The following is a 16,643-nucleotide window of genomic DNA, read 5'->3' on the forward strand; positions in this document are numbered from 1 at the left end:
GAGCCCCCTGGACCACCAGCCCCAACAAGAGGATGAAAAAGGACTCTCCTCAGATGCTGGAGAGCCCTTGCCCCAAATCAACCCCAACACACTGAGAATCTCCTGACCTCCACAGTTTCCACCCCAGATCCCCTGAAGAAGGGGAGGGGCTTAGGGAGCCCTACCTTGTTATGCACCATCATTAATGTTTACTGTATCCAGTAAAAATAAATAAATAAATAAATAAATAATGCTAAGAGGGTAAATCTCATGTTAAATGTTCTTACTACCAAAAAACAAACCCGGGGGAAATTTCTGGAGATGATGATTGTTTCTTACTTTGATTGTGGTGCTGGTTCTTAGGTGAGTGCATACGTCAAAGCTCATCAAATATTACGTATTATATAAGTGCAGTGTTTTGCATAGCAATTATACTTTAATAAAGCTGTTTGAAAAACCTGGGGTGTGATTTCTGTTTATACATGAAACAAAGAAATACAGAATTTTAAAGCAAGCAGTCGTCACCAAAAAAGAACCTTCACTGGGAAAAAGCATCCAAAAATGTCCTGACCAGGGTAAATTTTTAGTGCAATGATGCTCAATATTTGGCTGTTCACTGGAATTAATAGAGATTCTATTAATTGCTGCCATTTAACTTGCTCAGATTACAGTATGGATATTGAGATTTTTTTAAAAGCTCTCCAGGTGATTCTAATATCCAGTGGAGACCGAGAACTACTGCTTCCAGGTAAACTCAATTCTCATTACACAGCCAACAGTTCCTTACAGGAAAAAGCACTCGTGTGTGATAAATTTGGGAAGTCATTTAAATATTTTATTTCATAAAGTGAGTTACTCGATGGGTAACATACAAGAGATTTGTCCCAATAGAAATAAGATACAAAAATAAAAGTGCAATTCTATCGCAAAGTTTTGGCACACAGATTTTACCCACTTTTTTCTCTCTTTCTCCCACCCCAAATTCAGCCTCATTTGCATAACACCACCAAAGCTACTGTTGGCCAGCCTGAGAATCATACAGCTATCCTAAGCTTTTGACTCCATCCTAGTGGCAACACAAATAACAGTAATACCTCACGCAGAAATTCCAAGGCATTATCACATTTAATAACTGTAGATGTAACTCATTGTGGTTGCTATGAGCAGTCATGACCTCATTATACAGAACTAGAGAGATTTAGTAACTCATCCAATGTCACTGCTCTCTTTCCTGTCTGTGAAATTCCTCAGGAAAAAAATGCTTTGGTAGCCATCAAGACTATAAAAAAGAAAACTACTGACAGCATAGAAATGAAATGTACTGTATATGTATATGAGAGAGAGGAAGGAAGAGGGAGAAAGAGAGAGAAATGGTGCCCTGAATTAAACTGGCAACCTTTCGGTGCAGGGGAAAGTGACCAAAAAATTGAACCACACCAGCCAGAGCCAGAAATGAAATTTTTGTAGTGAGTATAGGCCAGGAGTGAGGAACCTTTTTTTTTTCTGCGAAGGGCCATTTGAATATTTATAACATCATTTGCGGGCGGTACAAAATTGTCAACTTAAAAATTAGCCTGCTAGCCCGGTCTATGTGGCTCAGCGGTTGAGCATTAATCTATGAACCAGGAGATCACAGTTTGATTCCTTATCAGGGCACATGCCTGGGTTATAGGCTCGATCCCCAATGTAGGGTGTGTAGGAGGCAGCCAATCAATGATTCTCTCTCATCATTGATGTTTCTATCTCTCTCTCCCACTCTCTTCCTCTCTGAAATCAATAAAAAGTATATTTTTAAAAATTAGCCTGCTATGTTGGTCAAACATTTAATTAACTCACCCCTTCTACCGAGTGAGCGGTGGTGAACTGACCTCCCCTCAAGTTCTGGCCAAGTGAGCTGTGGTGAACTCACTTTGTCTTGCGTTTGGCCTAGTGAGCGATGGTGAACTGACCTCCCTTCAAGTTCTGGCTGGCGAGTGGTGGTAAAATGACCTCCCCTCAAGATCTCACCGGTGAGTGGTGGTGAACTGACCTCCCCTCGTGTTTGGCCCAGTGAGCAGTGGTGATCTTTCTTCTCAGGTTTTGGCCGGTGAGCAGTTGTTAACTGACGTCCCCTCAGGTTCTGGCTGGTGAGCAGTTGTTAACTGACGTCCCCTCAGCTTCTGGCTGGTGAGCTGTGTTGAACTTTCTTCCCCTCGCATTTGGCCAAGTGAGCTGTGGTGAACTGACCTCCACTCGCATTTGGCCGAGTGAGCGATAGTGAACTGACTTCTCAGGTTCTGGCCGGTCGAGGTGGTGATCTGACCTCCCATCAGGTTCTGGCCGATGAGTTCTGGTAAACTGACCTCTCCTCACGTTTGGCCGAGTGACTGGTGGTGACATATCTTCCCCTTGCGTTTGGCCAAGTGAGCTGTGGTTAACTGACCTCCCCTCAGGTTCAGACTGGTGAGCGGTGGTTAACTGACCTCCCCTCAGGTTCAGACTGATGAACGGTGGGAACTGACCTCCCCTCAGGTTCAGACTGGTGAGCGGTGGGAACTGAGCTCCCCTCAGGTTCAGACTGGTGAGCGGTGGGAACTGACCTCCCATCAGGTTCAGACTGGTGAGCGGTGGGAACTGAGCTCCCCTCAGGTTCAGGCTGGTTAGCGGTGGAATCTGAGCTCCCCTCAGGCTCAGGCTGCTGAGCGGTGGGAACTGAGCTCCCCTCAAGTTCAGGCTGCTGAGCGGTGGTTAACTGACCTCGTCTTGCATTTGGCCCAGTGAGCTGCGGTCAACTGACCTCTCCTTGCGTTTGGCCGAGTGAGCTGCGGTTAACTGACCTCGTCTTGCATTTGGTAGAGTGAGCTGCGGTTAACTGACCTCTCCATGCATTTGGCCGAGTGAGCTGCGGTTAACTGACCTCTCCGTGCATTTGGCCGAGTGAGCGGTGGTGAACTGTCCCGCTCATTGTTTTGCTGAGATCCCTGTCTTCTCCTCACTCTCTGGCCGAGTGAACTCTCTTGTCCTCATGGTGGCTGGGTGAAGTGTGGCCACCGACACTCCACGCTTGAACATTATTTAGGTACCACCAGTGTAATTTTTACATGTGGTTTTTTATTTTCTCCTGTGCAACACAGGAATCTTTTCAAAAATCCTAAAACCCTTCTTGCCATCCCTTTTCGGCGCTGGGTATGATCCGATGAAGACTGCAGGTTGTCCTCACAAGATGGCCCAGCTTGGCCGTTGGTAGTGGTTCTCACCTCTGTGCCTCCACTACAGCTTCTGGGGCTGCTGCTGCTCTGGGTGACAGGGGAAACCTTATTGTCACCTTGGAGAGCTGGCTTCAGTTTCTCATTCCTTAAGTCCCTGGTGTCTAGCTGGCTAGTACTCTCCAAGTGTTCGCTGCCAGGCTGACTCTTCTTTTCCAAGTGTGCACTGCTACCCTGCTGGTCTTCTGCAAGTGCACACGGCCAGCCTGGCTGATGTTCTCCAAGCGCACACGGCCAGCCTGGCTGATGTTCTCCAAGTGCGCACTGGCAGGCTGGCTGATGTTCTCCAAGCAAACACGGCCACCCTGGCTGATGTTCTCCAAGTGCACACTGACAGCCTGGCTAATGTTCTCCAAGTGTGCGCTGGCAGGCTGGCTGATGTTCTCCAAGCGCACACGGCCAGCCTGGCTGATGTTCTCCAAGTGCGCGCTGGCAGGCTGGCTGATGTTCTCCGAGTGCGCACTGGCAGCCTGGCTGATGTTCTCCAAGTGCGCACTGGCAGCCTGGCTGATGTTCTCCAAGCAAACACGGCCAGCCTGGCTGATGTTCTCCAAGTGCACGCTGGCAGGCTGGCTGATGTTCTCCAAGCAAACACGGCCACCCTGGCTGATGTTCTCCAAGTGCGCACTGACAGGCTGGCTGATGTTCTCCAAGTGCGCACGGCCAGCCTGGCTGATGTTCTCCAAGTGCGCACGGCCAGCCTGGCTGATGTTCTCCAAGCAAACACGGCCACCCTGGCTGATGTTCTCCAAGCAAACACGGCCACCCTGGCTGATGTTCTCCAAGTGAGCGCTGGCAGCCTGGCTGATGTTCTCCAAGTGCGCACTGGCAGCCTGGCTGATGTTCTCCAAGTGCACGCTGGCAGCCTGGCTGATGTTCTCCAAGTGCACGCTGGCAGCCTGGCTCATGTTCTCCAAGTGCACGCTGGCAGCCTGGCTGATGTTCTCCAAGTGCGCGCTGGCAGCCTGGCTGATGTTCTCCAAGTGCGCGCTGGCAGCCTGGCTGATGTTCTCCAAGTGCACGCTGGCAGCCTGGCTGATGTTCTCCAAGTGCGCGCTGGCAGCCTGGCTGATGTTCTCCAAGTGCGCACTGACAGGCTGGCTGGTGTTCTCCAAGTGCGCACTGGCAGGCTGGCTGATGTTCTCCAAGTGCGCACTGGCAGCCTGGCTGATGTTCTCCAAGTGCGCACTGGCAGCCTGGCTGATGTTCTCCAAGTGCACGCTGGCAGCCTGGCTGATGTTCTCCAAGTGCGCACTGGCAGCCTGGCTGATGTTCTCCAAGTGCGCACTGACAGGCTGGCTGATGTTCTCCAAGTGCGCACTGGCAGGCTGGCTGATGTTCTCCAAGCGCACACGGCCAGCCTGGCTGATGTTCTCCAAGCACGCACTGGCAGGCTGGCTGATGTTCTCCAAGTGCGCACTGGCAGGCTGGCTGATGTTCTCCAAGCGCGCACGGCCAGCCTGGCTGATGTTCTCCAAGCACGCACTGGCAGGCTGGCTGATGTTCTCCAAGCGCACACGGCCAGCCTGGCTGATGTTCTCCAAGCACGCACTGGCAGGCTGGCTGATGTTCTCCAAGTGCGCACTGGCAGGCTGGCTGATGTTCTCCAAGTGCGCACTGACAGGCTGGCTGATGTTCTCCAAGCGCACACGGCCAGCCTGGCTGATGTTCTCCAAGCACGCACTGGCAGGCTGGCTGATGTTCTCCAAGCGCACACGGCCAGCCTGGCTGATGTTCTCCAAGCACGCACTGGCAGGCTGGCTGATGTTCTCCAAGTGCGCACTGGCAGGCTGGCTGATGTTCTCCAAGTGCGCACTGACAGGCTGGCTGATGTTCTCCAAGCGCACACGGCCAGCCTGGCTGATGTTCTCCAAGTGCGCACTGACACGCTGGCTGATGTTCTCCAAGTGCGCACTGGCAGGCTGGCTGATGTTCTCCAAGCGCACACGGCCAGCCTGGCTGATGTTCTCCAAGCGCACACGGCCAGCCTGGCTGATGTTCTCCAAGCGCACACGGCCAGCCTGGCTGATGTTCTCCAAGCGCGCACGGCCAGCCTGGCTGATGTTCTCCAAGTGCGCACTGGCAGGCTGGCTGATGTTCTCCAAGTGCACACTGGCAGCCTGGCTGATGTTCTCCAAGTGCGCATTGGCAGGCTGGCTGATGTTCTCCAAGCGCACACGGCCAGCCTGGCTGATGTTCTCCAAGTGCGCATTGGCAGGCTGGCTGATGTTCTCCAAGCGCGCACGGCCAGCCTGGCTGATGTTCTCCAAGTGCGCACTGGCAGCCTGGCTGATGTTCTCCAAGTGCACGCTGGCAGCCTGGCTGATGTTCTCCAAGTGCGCACTGGCAGCCTGGCTGATGTTCTCCAAGTGCGCACTGACAGGCTGGCTGATGTTCTCCAAGTGCGCACTGGCAGGCTGGCTGATGTTCTCCAAGTGCGCACTGGCAGGCTGGCTGATGTTCTCCAAGTGCGCACTGACAGGCTGGCTGATGTTCTCCAAGCGCACACGGCCAGCCTGGCTGATGTTCTCCAAGTGCGCACTGACACGCTGGCTGATGTTCTCCAAGTGTGCACTGGCAGGCTGGCTGATGTTCTCCAAGCGCACACGGCCAGCCTGGCTGATGTTCTCCAAGCGCGCACGGCCAGCCTGGCTGATGTTCTCCAAGTGCGCACTGGCAGGCTGGCTGATGTTCTCCAAGTGCACACTGGCAGCCTGGCTGATGTTCTCCAAGTGCGCATTGGCAGGCTGGCTGATGTTCTCCAAGCGCACACGGCCAGCCTGGCTGATGTTCTCCAAGTGCGCATTGGCAGGCTGGCTGATGTTCTCCAAGCGCGCACGGCCAGCCTGGCTGATGTTCTCCAAATGCGCACTGGCAGCCTGGCTGATGTTCTCCAAGTGCGCACTGACACGCTGGCTGATGTTCTCCAAGTGGGCACTGGCAGGCTGGCTGATGTTCTCCAAGCGCACACGGCCAGCCTGGCTGATGTTCTCCAAGTGCGCACTGACACGCTGGCTGATGTTCTCCAAGTGCGCACTGGCAGGCTGGCTGATGTTCTCCAAGCGCACACGGCCAGCCTGGCTGATGTTCTCCAAGCACGCACGGCCAGCCTGGCTGATGTTCTCCAAGTGCGCACTGGCAGGCTGGCTGATGTTCTCCAAGTGCACACTGGCAGCCTGGCTGATGTTCTCCAAGTGCGCATTGGCAGGCTGGCTGATGTTCTCCAAGCGCACACGGCCAGCCTGGCTGATGTTCTCCAAGTGCGCATTGGCAGGCTGGCTGATGTTCTCCAAGCGCGCACGGCCAGCCTGGCTGATGTTCTCCAAGTGCGCACTGGCAGCCTGGCTGATGTTCTCCAAGTGCACGCTGGCAGCCTGGCTGATGTTCTCCAAGTGCGCACTGGCAGCCTGGCTGATGTTCTCCAAGCATGCACTGGCAGGCTGGCTGATGTTCTCCAAGTGCGCACTGACAGACTGGCTGATGTTCTCCAAGCGCACACGGCCAGCCTGGCTGATGTTCTCCAAGTGCGCACTGACACGCTGGCTGATGTTCTCCAAGTGCGCACTGGCAGGCTGGCTGATGTTCTCCAAGCGCACACGGCCAGCCTGGCTGATGTTCTCCAAGCGCGCACGGCCAGCCTGGCTGATGTTCTCCAAGCACGCACTGGCAGGCTGGCTGATGTTCTCCAAGTGCGCACTGGCAGGCTGGCTGATGTTCTCCAAGTGCGCACTGACAGGCTGGCTGATGTTCTCCAAGCGCACACGGCCAGCCTGGCTGATGTTCTCCAAGTGCGCACTGACACGCTGGCTGATGTTCTCCAAGTGCGCACTGGCAGGCTGGCTGATGTTCTCCAAGCGCACACGGCCAGCCTGGCTGATGTTCTCCAAGCGCGCACGGCCAGCCTGGCTGATGTTCTCCAAGTGCGCACTGACAGGCTGGCTGGTGTTCTCCAAGTGCGCACTGGCAGGCTGGCTGATGTTCTCCAAGTGCGCACTGGCAGCCTGGCTGATGTTCTCCAAGTGCGCACTGGCAGCCTGGCTGATGTTCTCCAAGCGCACACGGCCAGCCTGGCTGATGTTCTCCAAGCGCGCACTGACACGCTGGCTGATGTTCTCCAAGTGCGCACTGGCAGGCTGGCTGATGTTCTCCAAGTGCGCACTGGCAGGCTGGCTGATGTTCTCCAAGCGCACACGGCCAGCCTGGCTGATGTTCTCCAAGCGCGCACGGCCAGCCTGGCTGATGTTCTCCAAGCACGCACTGGCAGGCTGGCTGATGTTCTCCAAGTGCGCACTGGCAGGCTGGCTGATGTTCTCCAAGTGCGCACTGACAGGCTGGCTGATGTTCTCCAAGCGCACACGGCCAGCCTGGCTGATGTTCTCCAAGTGCGCACTGACACGCTGGCTGATGTTCTCCAAGTGCGCACTGGCAGGCTGGCTGATGTTCTCCAAGCGCACATGGCCAGCCTGGCTGATGTTCTCCAAGCGCGCACGGCCAGCCTGGCTGATGTTCTCCAAGTGCGCACTGACAGGCTGGCTGGTGTTCTCCAAGTGCGCACTGGCAGGCTGGCTGATGTTCTCCAAGTGCGCACTGGCAGCCTGGCTGATGTTCTCCAAGTGCGCACTGGCAGCCTGGCTGATGTTCTCCAAGTGCGCACTGGCAGCCTGGCTGATGTTCTCCAAGTGCGCACTGACAGGCTGGCTGATGTTCTCCAAGTGCGCACTGGCAGGCTGGCTGATGTTCTCCAAGCGCACACGGCCAGCCTGGCTGATGTTCTCCAAGCACGCACTGGCAGGCTGGCTGATGTTCTCCAAGTGCGCACTGGCAGGCTGGCTGATGTTCTCCAAGCGCACACGGCCAGCCTGGCTGATGTTCTCCAAGCGCGCACGGCCAACCTGGCTGATGTTCTCCAAGTGCGCACTGGCAGGCTGGCTGATGTTCTCCAAGTGCACACTGGCAGCCTGGCTGATGTTCTCCAAGTGCGCATTGGCAGGCTGGCTGATGTTCTCCAAGCGCACACGGCCAGCCTGGCTGATGTTCTCCAAGTGCGCATTGGCAGGCTGGCTGATGTTCTCCAAGCGCACACGGCCAGCCTGGCTGATGTTCTCCAAGTGCTCACTGCCTTTCTGGATGACTATCCTCTTCACCTCCACTCTAATGGGAGGGGTGGCAATACTCCAATCCAGGGCCCCTGGTGGTGTGGTGGTGGACACATTGAACTCTGGGCTCGGTGGTGGATTCCGAGGTTCTCTGCTTTTCTTCCAGGATCCCTAAGTCCCCTGGGTTGTACGGAGTGTTCTGTTGGAGTCAGAGGAGGATATGGGACTTACTTTTATTGTTCGGCTACCGATGGTAAGTTTCATAATTAAGATGCGATAAGTGCCCATGATGTTATTAAATTTTCTCTCCATCAGGGATGATTCTATTTCCTCCTGTTCATACCCCAGTGTCCTCATTATTTGAGTTACCTGGGGGTCTAAGTGAGTACAGGATGGTTCGATGTAGGGTGTCATTTCCTCTGCCTCCCCAGTATTGACCCAAACATCTTGCATTATTACTCCGAGGGTGGGTCTTCGGCCGGGGTCGATGTCGATCATGGTCTTTAACAGTGTGTGGCATGGTACAGATAGAAAAGACGGAATAGAAAAGTCCCCGCTCAAGATGTGCTCCCTGAGTTGTTTTAAGGTTTTGCCCACAAATGGACGTACTCCAGTCAGCATGTTATAGAGCACGACCCCCATACTCCACACATCTACCTTCGGGCCTTCATAAGGTTCTAGCCTGAACAATTCTGGGGCCTTATAGTTGGGAGTGCCACAGAACGTGGTGAGTTTTTCATCCTTAAACACACCACTAAGCCCGAAGTCAGCCAGTTTTATGTTCAACCCCATGTCCAGTAGGATGTTTTCCGGTTTTATGTCCCGGTGGACGATATGTTTCTGGTGACAATAGTGCACAGCCGACAGCAGCTGCCGGAATGGGGCTCGTGCTGCCTCCTCCGATAAAGGACCCCACCTCTTTAGATGTTGATATAAAGTACCTGAATAGGCATACTCCATAAATATGTATACCTCGTGGTCAGTGTTGACCACTTCGAACAATTTTATGATGTTCGGGTGGTTTAGTTCTTTCATACAATAAATCTCTTCGGCCACGTCTGCGGGATCTTCACAGTTGACTATTTTCACAGCCACCTTCATGTTGGTTAGGAGGTGGCGGGCCAGTCTCACTTCTCCAAAGGAGCCCCTCCCGATGTCATCGAGGATGGCATAGTTCCCACACAGCCACTCCACTCTGGCCGATGTGTCCTCAAAAAAATCACACATGGTGATTTAAATGTTCCCCTGAAGGGGATAAGTGGTAGGAGGGGAGCAGGAGGAGGAGGAAGAGGAAGAGGAGGAGGAGGAAGAGGAAAATGAGAAGGAGAAGGAAGAGGTAAAAAGAAAAAACCAATCAATCCGCCAATCCACTACTACCAACCAATCCAACCAACCACTACAACCCAACAGCTTCCTGGACTCAGCCAGAACCTTATATAGGATTGGCTTGGAATCACATCACAATGGCACCTTATGAGGTCAGAGCAAGAAATGGACTCATCATGGTTGGGGATGGACCACAGTGGTTTTCTCTCTTTTTGGTCCCATGATCCTTATACTCTGGGGAAAAATAAAATGACCACAAAAGAGCTTTTTTATAATGCGGAATATTAAAGATTGATGTATACTTTATTAGAAATGAAAACCTGAAAGAAGGAAGGAAGGAAAGAAGGAAGGAAGGGAGGGAGGGAGGAAGGAAGGAAGGAAGGAAGGAAGGAAGGAAGGAAGGAAGGAAGGAAGGGAGGGAGGAAGGAAGGAAGGAAGGAAGGAAGGAAGGAAGGAAGGAAGGAAGGAAGAAGGAAAGTCTGACTTATTCTCATGCTCCAGGTCTCAGTTCAAATATCACCTGCTTAGTGAGCTTCCCTGGTCCATTCATTCCTACCTGCCTCACCCAGCCCATCACGTTTGTCATCTTCATAGCACTGACCACAGTGTGGCTGATTCTTGTTTACTATCTGTCCTTCCCATGAAGGGAGGAGCATGACTGAAGTGTTCCCTGTGTCTAGCACATGAGTGGCAGGAAACACAGTAAGTTTTTAATCAATATTTGTTCACTGGATTAATAACGAGTTTGGGGAATAAAAGTATATATGGCCAACTATTTATTTAATCAAAGTGATTCCTAAAACATCTTAAAAAACCATCATGTTCTGTCCTCACTTAGGCTTGGGGGAAGATAAGATAAGAAAGAGGAGGGCTGAAGTCTTGCTTCCAAGAAATGTGGTCGCTCAGTGAGACTGAGGAAGGCCAAGTGGTAGGAGCCTTGATCAGGATGAAAGATGATTTATCCTTCCAGTGGTACTTGCTAAGGATGCAATAAATTTGGAACCGTAACGAGGCTGCAAGTAGTTTTGCACTTTGAATATCCAATACCAGATGACACAAAGGACTTGTCAGGTGACCCTGAGAGGGCCATTTAGGTGAATTTCTGTGGTACTTAAATGAACCATCTCTGTGGACAGAAGTGATGCTGAGGCTTGTTAATTTACATTTGTGGAAACACTGAAACCTCTGGATGGAAGACATTCTGCATGGGTACAAAGGATGAGGTAATATGTTGGGGCAAATTCTACCCTTTATGGGGGCAGAGAGGGAACAGACAGGCTTGGGGACACGTAGGGGGAGCCTCTGGCACATTATGTTTCAAACTAATCTTCAAAGAAAGCTCCCTACTTTCAGTACACTGAGTGTTCTAACCACATGTATAAGTTATTATTCTAGTAATTACTTTAACATTTCCCTCCTAAAGTCTCAGCTCTGTGTAAAGGGAATCTTTAGAGGGATTAGCCTGTGAGTTTTTCCCTCTACTGCAAATTAGTTTGTTACTTTTACTACATCAGTGATACTCAGCTCCTAAGCATGACAGTCTCTCCTGCTGAGCTGATTGGGACCCAAATGGGGTCATCTCATCAATTCTAGACAGCTGTTCACAAGTTCCAGTCAGAGATAAGAATAAGCTCAAAAAGGAGAAGGAAGAATTTCAGCAAAAGCTGCCACTCTATAAGTTAATTGTATCCATTTATAAAAAGTGGTATTAGTAGTTAATAATACCAATTTGTTTTCTTATCATAATGATCCCTTTCTGCAAGGTAAATGCATACGCAAAGATAAGACATTTAACGTAAAACTGTCAAATCAAAAGCTAAGCTTTAAAAAACAACAAACAGGCTATCATCTTTTTCAATATGCTACATCAGTTATCTGCTTGTGATTGTGCCCAAATGAGCATATAGCTTTCTTATGTTTTTTTCTCCTTGTAATTTGCTTAGTTTGGGAGGGAGGTGGGCAGTAAGTAATTTTACTTCTTGTTCTCAGGAGTAAGAAGGATTTTTTGCTTTACTGTGCCTGGCTCTTCCTGAATGAGGACTGAGCATCCTGAACTTTTCAATGGGTCCGGACAAGTCCTAGGAACTGCTTCTTCAGACCTGATGCTCTTTTCTGTTCATCATATCTCCTGGGATTTTCTTTTCCTGATTTGCCTCCAAAATCTCTTCTTCCTCAGGAGGTAGCAGGGCCCCTTCTTGCTGCTCAGAGGCCATGCAAGGTTGCGTTCTTTCCAGGGCCAGTCCTGCATGTGTCCATGAGCCCACACCAGCTCATTACGGGGTGCTTCCTCGACCTCAGCCAAGGTTCTGGCTAGATGAGTACCGCGCATGGAGCCACAGGAGAGGTTGCTCACATCCACCCTTAGGACTTAGGATTTCTTCTTGTCTCCTCATACATGAACTATGTGCATGCCGTGAGGCCATTCTATTCATTGGCCGCTGAGTGCCCTAGCTCATATTTCCTCTTTTTGTGCCAAAGTTGTCTCAGCTTTTGAACTAGTTTTCTTAGGGGAGGCCTATCACTGCAGGCTGCCTGGAAAGATGGAATGCAAAGACCATAGGGGCTGATTTGTAAACTCCTACCCTCTGATTCATCACCTGACAATATAGAATTAAACATTATAACATAGAAGAAAACAATTGAACCACTAAATTACTCTGGGCAAGGCATCCTAAATAGTGACTAAGATACCAAAAAGAAAATGTTTGGGATTTCAAATTAAGTGGCTTCTTTATTTCTGCAGTGTTTTCTCTAGTTTTTAATAGGGCACCTTTGTGTTCTGTTTCATTTGAAAGAGCCCAAGGGTCTTGACTTGAAAGAAAGCAACTCAGGGTACCATCACTATCACCTTCTCAGTCAACATCAAAATTTATTGAGCAACCACTAAGTGTAAAGCATGTTACACTACACATGCTAAGAAAACACATCGTTCTCTTCACACTATAAAGGATGAACCCAAACAAATGGAAATACTCATTTTTTTAGTCACTCCTATGAGTACAATTCAAATAGACAGGTGTGGTTTATATAGAGAGGGCTTGTTACAAGTTCTTCAAATGGCCATATCTTTGCATCCAGCTACTGGTTCTGTAAATTGTCTCAGAGACTCCTACATATAATATGGCCTCAAAACCTTGCAGGAACTGTGAAAACGGAAACAGGGTTCACCATTTGTTTAGAAGAGCATCTCAATGTGACACTGATCAGGCAGCATCTATATTCATGTCTAACCTGCTAACCCATGGACTATCCTCATAATAATATGCTTAGTAACTTTTCTCATCAGTAAAAGAGCCCAACATTTTATAGGAATTGTACCTTCTCAAAATCCTATGACTGGTTTAGAATTTCTTCTTTGGTACATGTTGGTACAACATTTTTTTTCCAAAGTTAAAGTTGATTTTGTCTCTTCACTAACTTTCAGAAATTCCTTGGGGCAAGAGTCAATATATTCAAAATGAGAAAAAAGAAGGTCTTTTGTTTGAGTTGCCAGTTTTTGCTCAATATCAAGGAAAGTGATTTCCAGATAATATAGTGTTAGGATAGGCGTTTGCCAACCAGACTGGTTTTCTCCAGAGACCCACCCAGGCCTCAGATACACGGGTCAAGATACAAGTTGTTACCCTAGAGACACCCATAATCAGCCACCTACTTCTTCTTCAAGTCCCATGTAGGAACCAATGTAATGGTGATTTGGTAAAAACATAGCAGATAGCAACACATTTTTTAATCCCTAAAAATAAAACACCCAGAAACCTTTATAGAAAAATACTGTTTTTTAAAGTTCTCAATATAAAACATATTTCCAGGTTTCATTAGCATTTCATTTGGTCTTGATTTATGATTTTCCCCCTCTCTTAAAGACATTTAATCTCTAGGGTCATGTACCTTCAAACAGCCATGATCTCAAATTATAATAAAAGACACATTTTTAGTAGAGAAAAAGCCTGTAATAAGTCCCTCACCACTCAACAAGTATAACATCTTTAGAAAACTACATAAGATGCCCAAATAGTTCTCTTTTAAAAAAAGATCCAGTTATTTTCTATATGCAAAGGTCTGCAACAAGTTCATTTTTGAACATAAAGAAGAGAAAAGTAGTTCCAAATATAAAAATAGGCAAAGTTGTTTCTTATTTTTGAAGAAGAAAATAAACTTGATAAATAGGCAATCAGCTTGATGAGCAAACTTGTGTAAAGTACCTGCTTTGTGCAAGTCATAATTCTGGGGATGGAGAAGATACAAGAACACATAAAGCATCATAGTCCCTGATAGGGCATTAATTATAGTACCCTCACTATTTTTATCGATGATGATGATTTTCATAACTGATGTTTACTGACACCCAGATTCCAATATTGCATGGCTAGGAGAGAAGTGATATATGGGATATCTATCCATAACATATAATTGTTACATAAGTATGTGATGCTAACAGATATGGCTCTACCTGTAACTGGGGGGAGGTAGGAGGAGAAAGCATGCTGGTTTGAGGATAAACATGACAACTAAAGGGGGTTCAATGTGGGACATTGTGAGACAACTATGCTGAGAATACAGTGGCACATTAATCAGAAAAGATAGTGCACGGGGCAGGAAGAGGGAGACAATCAATGAATGTATAAACAAATGAATGAGCAACTTCAGAGGGTGAGAAAGGCTAAGAAGATAATCAAGATTACAAAAGAACTTTCTGAGGAGATAACAGGAAGGCTGCAAGCTGACTGATCACACACAGTCTCTGGTACAGAAGAAAAACAGTGGGAAGAGTATTCCAGAAAGAGACAACAGTAGTAGCAAGTTCCTAACACCTAAATGGTCTTGACATGTTCACAACACATAAGGCCACTATAGAAGTAGTATAATGTATGAGGAGAAGGGTGTTACAAGGTAAGTTGGGCAGATAGGACATATAGGAAGGGCCTTGGAGAGTATGGTAAGAAATTATTAGATTTTATTCTATATTCAGTGGAAAGCCACTGGATAGTTTTAAGTAGGAGAGTGACTTAATATGACTACATGGTCAGAGTCTTTGATAAGACCAAGTCAAGAGGTAGAGTCTTAGTGAACATTATACACTGAGGTTTTTTATTTTTGTTGTTAAGAGTGTCAGACAATATTTAGTTTTAAAAAGACATTCCACAATGGAGACTGACATCTCAAATTCAGTATGTACATGATTGCGATGTCTCCCCAGCAATCCTCCCTCTTTCAGAAATGGTCATTATAGGCTTCTAGTTTTCAGAACAAAACCATGAAGGCTTTCTTGATGCATCCAATTTATCAGCAAAGCCTGAGCCCATTTCTCACCTTCTTCATTGCCCAAGGTTGCCTAGGTGGTAGGGTGGCTGAGTGGGGATTTGAACCCCAGCCTGTCTGGCTCTGAAGCCTGGGTCTTGTTCATGACACCCTTCATGTGGCTAGAGTAATTTTTCCCCGTATGGGGCATTTGGCAATGTCTGTAGCTATTTTTGGCTTTCCTACTGGGGCGGATGCTGCTGGCATCTAATGAACTGAGGCCAGGGATGCTGCTAACATTCTGCACTGCGCCAGACACTCCCACAGTCACCCAACCGATGTTAGCAGTACTGAATTTGAGCACCCATTACTCATTCAACAGCTCTATTCAATAAGTATTTGTTGAGTATCAGCTATGTACAAGGTACTGGAGGACACTAGATGGGAAGAAATAGAAATATGAATTAAATACTGATCCTTAAATGAGTTTACATCCTCATAGGAAACATAAGACAACAGAGAAAATGCAATAAGAATTCAGATTAGAGAAACTATATCTGGATATACAGATGATAAATTCAGGCTTGTTGGAGAATAAGAGAAAAGAGACCAGTTTACCAAAAAGCCAATATGCTAAAGGATCAACTCTCCAAAACTCCTAAGTGAACTGACCATTATGAAGGAGTAGGATTTGGGCATGAAAAAGATATTGAAGAATAGATAGAGTGGGGCTGGCCAGGTATTTCTGACTTAGGGAATCAATGAGGAAGGGAATACATAGCCTGGCCAGTGTAGCTCAGTGGTTGAGCATCGATTTGTGAACCAGGAGGTCACGGTTCAATTCCTGGTCAGGGCACATGCTCAGATTGTGAGCTCAATGCCCAGGATGGGGCATGCAACAGGCAGCCAATCAATGATTCTCTTTCATCATTGATGTTTCTGTCTCTCACTCCTTCTCCCTTCCTCTCTGAGATCAATTAAAAAATATTTTTTTAAGAGAGAATGCATCTTTTAGAATGTGACTAAGGGCATGCATGACAAACAGAGTAGCGTTTTAACTTGGCTAGAGTAAAAAGTGTTTAAAAGGGAATAAGAGAAAATAAAAAGAGAAAACTTGTAAGATGACCTCATGCAGAACAAATGTATCTGGTTATCAGTGGTTCTCAACCTTCTGGCCCTTTAAATACAGTTCCTCATGTTGGGACCCAAGCATAAAATTATTTTCGTTGCTACTTCATAACTGTAATGTTGCTACTGTTATGAATCGTAATGTAAATATCTGATATGCAGGATGGTCTTAGGCGGTCCCTGTGAAAGGGTCGTTCAACTGCTAAAGGGGTCGCGACCCACAGGTTGAGAACCGCTGGGTTAAGTACTCTGGGCATTAGACAATGTCTGTGCTTTCCAGCAAGGAAGGGACATGGCCAGACCTCCACTTCCGGAAGTTGATAATGACCGCAAGGAAAGGTTGTAAAGAAAGCCCAGACAGGAAGTTACCGCAGATAAAACAAAAACCTAACCATGTTCAGTAACATGCATGTGGGAGTCAATATTGCACTCAAGAAATCAGACCAGCCAGTTCACAGGGGGCATGTTGAAAACTAAGATTAGGCAGAAGAACAGTATCAGAGTATGAACAACTTAGAGAGCAAGCAAAGATGAGGTGCTCCACCACTGAGCTCCAGCTTTAGATCAGCCCTGGACCTCTCAGTGCCTCAAACCCTCACTTACTAAAAGAAAGAAATTAATTAGCTGGCAA

The 16,643-nt window shown here is 48.3% G+C and overlaps 1 pseudogene; it reads right to left on the minus strand.

The window, feature by feature from the left end:
• Positions 1–8,491: 8,491 nt before the first annotated feature.
• Positions 8,492–9,547, minus strand: LOC139011384 (serine/threonine-protein kinase MARK2 pseudogene; annotated as a pseudogene).
• Between the last annotated feature and the right edge of the window lie 7,096 nt (positions 9,548–16,643).

The sequence above is a fragment of the Myotis yumanensis genome, unplaced genomic scaffold (genome assembly GCF_028538775.1).
Source record: "Myotis yumanensis isolate MYYU_CA2020_CCGP unplaced genomic scaffold, mMyoYum1.0.hap1 SCAF_5, whole genome shotgun sequence".
NCBI lineage: Eukaryota > Metazoa > Chordata > Mammalia > Chiroptera > Vespertilionidae > Myotis > Myotis yumanensis.